The sequence below is a fragment of the Haemaphysalis longicornis genome, unplaced genomic scaffold, assembly GCF_048455015.1.
Source record: "Haemaphysalis longicornis isolate Haplotype H1 unplaced genomic scaffold, Haemaphysalis longicornis Haplotype H1 scaffold_11, whole genome shotgun sequence".
NCBI lineage: Eukaryota > Metazoa > Arthropoda > Arachnida > Ixodida > Ixodidae > Haemaphysalis > Haemaphysalis longicornis.
Genome location: NW_027526214.1, coordinates 88,061,529 through 88,068,557, shown reverse-complemented (window position 1 = coordinate 88,068,557; position 7,029 = coordinate 88,061,529).

Genomic DNA, 7,029 nt, shown 5'->3' with positions numbered 1-7,029 from the left:
GTTGTTTCTATGGTAAGCAAAACTGATGATCTAGAAAATCGCAGTCGTCGCAACATTATTCATGGTCTTGAGGAACCCACTGGCGAAACTCCTGCTTCATTATGGGATATTGTAACCCAAACTTTTTTTCATGACCGGCTCGAGCTTACTGTATCAGGAATAGAAAGATGTCACAGACTTGGCAGTAAACGGCCTGATAAGATGCGGCCTGTCATCGTGAAATTACTTGACTTCCATGAAAAGCTTGCAATTCTAAAAAAACTGCGCTAAACTTAAGGGGTCAGATTACTATATAACAGAAGACTTTTCTCAGAAAGTCCGGGAAATTAGATCAAAATTATGGGACTGCACCGCAGCAAATAGGAAAAATAAACAGAAAGTGAAGCTGATCTTCGACAAAGTGTCCATTAACGATGTTCTTTACATGTGGGACGATACCAGCGGTTCTATTGTTCGTTTTCCTAAACGCCACCAAACATGACGAACAACTGGTTGCAATTCCTTAAAGCTGCTTAATGTAAACTGTCGAAGAATCGTGAATAAGGGTCTTGATCTTGAACACTTGGTGGCAATTCACGAGCCCGATGTTATCGCGCTTACTGAAACCTGGCTTCACAGTGGTGTTTATGATAACGAATTCACTCCCCCAAATTTTTGTTTATCGTCATGATCGCAACTCTCGTGGTGGGGGAGTTGCCCTTCTTTTCAAGAAAAATTTGAACGTGGCTAGAATGTCTGATGCCGCAGAAGTTGAAGCACTCTTTTTTAAGCTGTTTCATGAGGGCCAATATATGATTGTTGGCGTTGTATACCGACCACCCACGAGTGATTTAGAACTACTAGAGAATCTTAGAAAGTACATTGATTGCAATACAACTGATAACACTAAATTTATTTTGTGTGGTGATTTTAACCTTCCTGGCATTATTTGGAACACTCTTTCGGCTGACAGAAGCGACGCAAATAATAACGAATTATTAATTGATATTGCGTTTCAATTTGGCTTAACCCAACTAGTAAAGAGTACACACGTGTTCACGGAACTAGTAAATCTGTGCTTGACCTTGTTTTTGTTAGTTCAAGTATTCGTGGTGATTCTAAATGTGAAATAGTTGAGGGAATTTCCGACCATAAAGGTGTTTTAATAGAGTTTTCTTCGTTACTGCAGAAGCCCATGGTTAAGGTATCTCATTTCCCTGACTTCTCGGCTGCTGATGATACATCTATATTAGACAGACTCGAAATAGCCTACGACGAACTTAGCAGTAGTATGGTCACTGAAGTGTATGACGTCAATTCAGTGTGGCTGAAATTTAAAAATACAATTCACGCCTGCATTCAGCTCTTTGTACCTGTCAAGTACCGAAAAATCAATTCTAAGAATGCTTGGATAACACGTGATAGCATTCACATTAAAAGAAAATTAAACCGTCTTAGGAAACAAATAAAAAGAACAGTAGTCAAAAACGTATCGCTTAGGTGGCAATGCTTTCTCGTGAACTTAAGAAAAAGATGAAGCAGGTACGTTTTAACTTCTATAACGTGCGTTTAAGCACTCTGGTAAAGGAGGCACCAGCTAAGTTTTGGAGGACCATCACACCGAATACCTCAAGTACAAATACATTTAACGTAGGCAATGATTTTACATCTGATGCTGCTAAGATTTCTGAGGCCTTCAACACCCACTTTGAAACTGTTTTTTCAAAAGATGATGGTAGCATACCCTTATTTGACAATTTCCAGCCATTGCCTCCGATTGAAGATATAGAAATAACAGGAAGTGGAATATTTACCCTCTTGCTTAATTTAGATGTGAAAAAATCAGATGGACCAGATAATATACCTAATGCATTCCTTAAACGATACGCTGAGTGGTCATCTAAATTTTGTTAATTATTTACAGTACATCCCTTTCGACGGGTACCTTGCCAGATGATTGGAGAATTTCCAAGATAAAACCATTGTTTAAAAATGGCGATAAGCAGCTTATTTCCAACTATCGTCCTATAGCTTTAACATGTACGTGTTGTAAAATCCTTGAACATCTTATTCATAAGCATATTACGGTCTTCTTGCAAAATTACTCAATATTAACACCAATGCAACATGGATTCCGGCCTGGTTTCTCTACTATAACTCAACTGGTAGAAATGACACATGACTTCGCCGCAGCTATTAATGAGAGAAAGCAGATAGATGTAGTTTTTTTAGATTTTGCCAAAGCATTTGACAAGATTTCCCATACTAAATTGCTCCTTAAACTGAACGCTATATTGAAAAACCGACAACTGTGTAACTGGATTAAATCGTATCTAACATCCCGGCAGCAATACGTTTTTTTTAAAAACACTCCCTCAAACATGTTACCTGTTGGCTCAGGGGTCCCCCAGGGCTCTGTGCTCGGCCCGTTATTATTTTTACTGTTCATTAATGATATTGTGGATAACTGCGGTTTTAAAATACGTTTATACGCTGATGATTGTGCACTGTATTCCCTTATTCACACAGTCGAAGACCAAGTAAAGCTTAACACAGAAATTGAGAAACTCGTGAAATGGTGTAGTTCTTGGCAAATGTGTGTCAACTATCAGAAAAGTGTGGCTATGTCGATAACAAATAAGAAGTGTCCCCTTGTTTATAATTACACAGCTGATGGAAATATCCTAAATCGAGTAACTGAGTACAAGTATCTCGGCTTGCATATATGTACCAACCTCCACTGGGATCGACATATCAACTACATAGCTAATAATGCAATGATGAAATTACATTTTCTGAGACGTTCTCTTCGATGCTCGTCATATGACACTAAACGTTTACCATACAAATCTCTTATCCAACCCATTCTTGAATTTGGAAACATTATTTGGGATCCTTACACCAATGTCAGTATCCATAAACTAGATAGAATCAAAAACAAGGCTGTCAGATTTATTTTCAATAAATACAGTCCAACGTCAGCCTCTGAATTGGTTGCCAAAGCCGGATTGAAACGAACATCAGAAAGGAATAGAATTGCCCGTTTCTTGTTCTTCTTTAAGATAGTTAATGGTCAGATAAATAGCACCACAGGTGAATGCTTAAACTTCTCTACCGGTTATTCTACCAGACAACGTCACAAACACACTGTCGTTCCTTTCCAGCCCAAAAATAATGTTTTCAAGTATTCCTTTTTTCCGCGTACTGTCAAAGAATGGAATGAGCTCGACAGTAAAATTATTGAATCAACCAGTATTGAGGAATTTGAAAAATTGATATCTGCATAGCCATGCTTGCTTTTTTTTTGCTTTGCATGTGAAATCTTTTTCATGTTGTTTGAAGTGCATTGTTCTGTGTTCTGACTTCGGTATTGTACTGTTGGTTTTGTTCTTGTACCATGTACACCCACTCTGCTATGGCACCGCGTTGGGGCTAGCAGTATTGCTAAATAAATAAATAAATAAAGAAAGTAGATCAGTGTCCTGTTTAACACTTCCTGGAGGAGCTTACACAGGCAACTTCTCAGGTTGATGGCCCAGTAACTTCAAGGTGATCAGGGGACCTTTCCTTTCTTTAGAAAAACCAGTGCTAGGGTTCGGTTGAAGACTTAGGAAGGTCCCCCGAAAGAGATATTTATTGTAAAGAATGAGAAGGGTTTCAAGTGTGTCTGCATGGAAGTATTTTATCACAGTGTATGTGAGGTTGTCTGGGGCTGGATCTGAGGACTAACACGGGCTCCGAGGAGACCTCAGCTCTTGTAGTAAAAACCGTGAGTTGTAAGAACTCTGTAATTTGTTGTTCTCGTCTAGGAACTTTTTTCACTGGAGTATTTTTACTTCAGTATAGTGTACGTGTAGTGTGCTGAACTGGACACGTGTTGTAAGTGCTATACGAGTTTGTTAGCCTGGTTTTTCAGTATGTTCTCTGTTGCAACTAACTTAGGGTAGGATGTGCGTTGGTTCTTTGAGTTTGCGTATAAGTGTCCATACTTTGTGACTGTCAGTGTGAGTTAATGGGTGTTATGAAAGGACACCAACTATTTCGTTTTGCCTCACGCCGCAAAATATTGATCAGCGCCTTTGTCCGTTTGAACAAAAGGAGGTTAACAAACCTTGGGCACCGACGAAAGATACCCCACGCCTTGTTCTTGGTGTCTCACGCCAGCCTACAGTCCTATTCCAACACGGGCTCCTCGAGTTGCGCGGGGCACTAGACGCTTTGGGAATAAACTTTTCAGCGGTGTCGACGATGCGCGCCCTGATCAGTTGTGCCGCCTCTTCTACGTGTAGGTGATTTAAAGACGAGCAGTGCAGTGTAGATGTTTTATTGAGAGTACTCCAGTTCGCTCTTCCCTCACTGAACCTTTATGAGGAGAAGTATATGTGCTTTTGCCAATGTACGTCATGTCAATTTGGTGGGGAAGTGGGTACTACAATTTGGGTTTGTGTCCATGTACCACTCATGAAATTGCAGAACTGTAGAGCCAATACGCAAGGCAAGATGTGAAAGTTTTGTCCTGTGTTATAATATTGCCGCGAAGCATGTACGGGTTTCTTTATTTATTGTTTTGTTTGTTCTATTGCCCTGCGGCGCCCGGCTCTGTTATCTGTGTCACAATTAAAGCGCGTGTTCCATTATTTATTTATTTGCCGCACGGGCTATCTGAATCAGATTAGGAGACCATTTCGCCCTAACGTCGCTAGCGTAGAATATTCTTCCTTGATCTACAACGTTCTGTAAGTTAATCGACGGTTCGAGAACCACCTGAGCTGAAAGATAAAAAGCCTGCGGAGCGGACGCCATAGTATTGCTATCGCCGACGCTTGTTAGCGCACGTCACACTTTTGACTGCTGCTTCGCCACCTGTATTGTTTCAGTTTTTAGGGAACCACAAGTTCGCTTCAATAAACTTGTTTTCTTTGAAGACAACCGCGTCATCTTTGGCCACGTGACATCTGGTGAATGTGCTGGGTAAATGCACCCTACGCCCTCCTCAAGCCTACAAGCAAGTCCTACTAGTGCCAGCTGCCGACCGCAAAATCTTCAGGCGGAGTTTAGACTTCTTCCAGATAAATTGAACAAAGAAGACGCCGTGACCACCACAAACATCAATGCAGGCACCATGACCAGCACTACCAACCCTGCCCTTGTTATTCAACAGCCCCGGGAACCACCATCGTCCCGTGGATTCCCAGGAGAGGACGGTGAGGGCTGGTAGAAGAAAGTGGAGCCCGTCCGCATCTTTAACACGTGGGATGACGAAGAAACTTTCCACCATGTTTTCTTCTATTTAAAAGATACGGCCCGAACGTGGTTTAAAAACCATGGATCCTACCTAACCGACTGGAATCTCTTTAACAGGAAGTTTCTCAAAACATTAGCCACCGTCGTGCAGAAAGAACGAGCCGCAATTTTGTTGGAAACGCGCACGCAAGACCCCAAAAAAGGGGTCGTGATGTTCGTTGAGGAGATGAAGCAACCATTTCCCCTCGCGGATCCCGAAGTGACAGAAGAAAAGAAGGTAGGCTTTTTGATACGCGGTCTGACGAATGAACTGTTTTGCTGGACTTCCCCGCAACCCGCACAAAACCATCGCCGAATAAGTGACCGAAGCCAGCAAGGTTGTGAAGGCTCTGGAAATGCGTGCTAAGCAGTACAAGCGCAACTTTGTTTCTGTGCCATTGCGAATTACGTCGACAACATGCGTATTCCGGCTGATAGCCAACGCGAGACCATCCGTCGCAGTAGTAAGAGAGGAGCTGCGGAAACGTCTCCCCACGCCAGCGCAGCCCCACGTTGCTTCCCGTACCGACGTCTTTAGGGAAGTGCAACAAGCGTTGGGAACTTCTACGCCATCCTCTTGAAGAAGAATTTCAGCCCCGAAAAAGAAACGAATTATCTTCTTGTCATCCCGGCTGATCTTCGCGACAAAATTGGGAAGCGTGCCACGACGACCCTTCTTCCGCAGATCTCGGAACAGCTCACACAATTAGAAAACTCAATGCGAAGTACTACTGGCCCCGCCTTTACATCCGACTTCATCCACTACGTTCGGACCTGCCGTGACTGCCAGCGACGAAAAACGCAACCTACGCACCTGCCGGACTTCTGCAGTGGAACGCCGTCCCATGGAGTCCTTTCAGCAGATTGGAACGGACCTTCTCGGGCCGTTTCCTACGTCACAATCGGAGAACAAGTGCATTTTCGTAGCGACAGACTAAATGACGCGCTACACAGAGACCGCCGCTTTTCGAAGGGGGATTGCACAAGAAATCGCGAAGTTCCTCATAAACCAACTTGTGCTGCGACATGGCGCCCCTAAAGTCCTAATCACGGACCGCGGAACGGCCTGTACTGCGGAGCTGAAGCAAGGGATCTTACGCTACAATAACACAGATCACCGAAGAACGACGGCGGACCACACCAAACCGAACGGTCTAACGGAACGTCTGAAAAACACGATCGCGTATATGATCTCTTTGTATGTCGACGTTGAACGTAGTGCTTGGGGCGAGGTCCTCCCGTATGGGACGATTGCGTACAACACAGCTTACAGGAAACTACGCAGATGAAACCGTTCGAGCTCGTATACGGAAGACGGCAGACCACGATGTTGGACGCAATGCTTCCGCATGTAGAAGACGACGACCTCAACACCGACGTCCAAGAATACCTTCAACGTGCGGAGGAGGCCACCCAGCTCACTCGAATTCGTATAACGGACCAGCAGCTGCTGGATGCCGGACGCTACAACCTCCGATGCCGAGACGCCGAGTGCCAACCAGGGGATTGTAAGTGGGTTTGGACTCCCATGCGACGACGCGGACTCAGTGAGAAGCTTCTGCGAGCGTATTTCGGACCCTACCTTGTTCTACGAAGTGTTGGCCAGCTGACCTACGAAGTGATCCCTGATGGTGATTCCGGCACATCACGACGACGCACGCGACTCGAAGTCGTCCACGTGGTTCGACTCAAACCGTATTTCGCAAGATATTAGGCTTTTTTGTTATTTTGTTTTTGCTGTTTGTTCGGACTGTCGTTTTCTTTTAG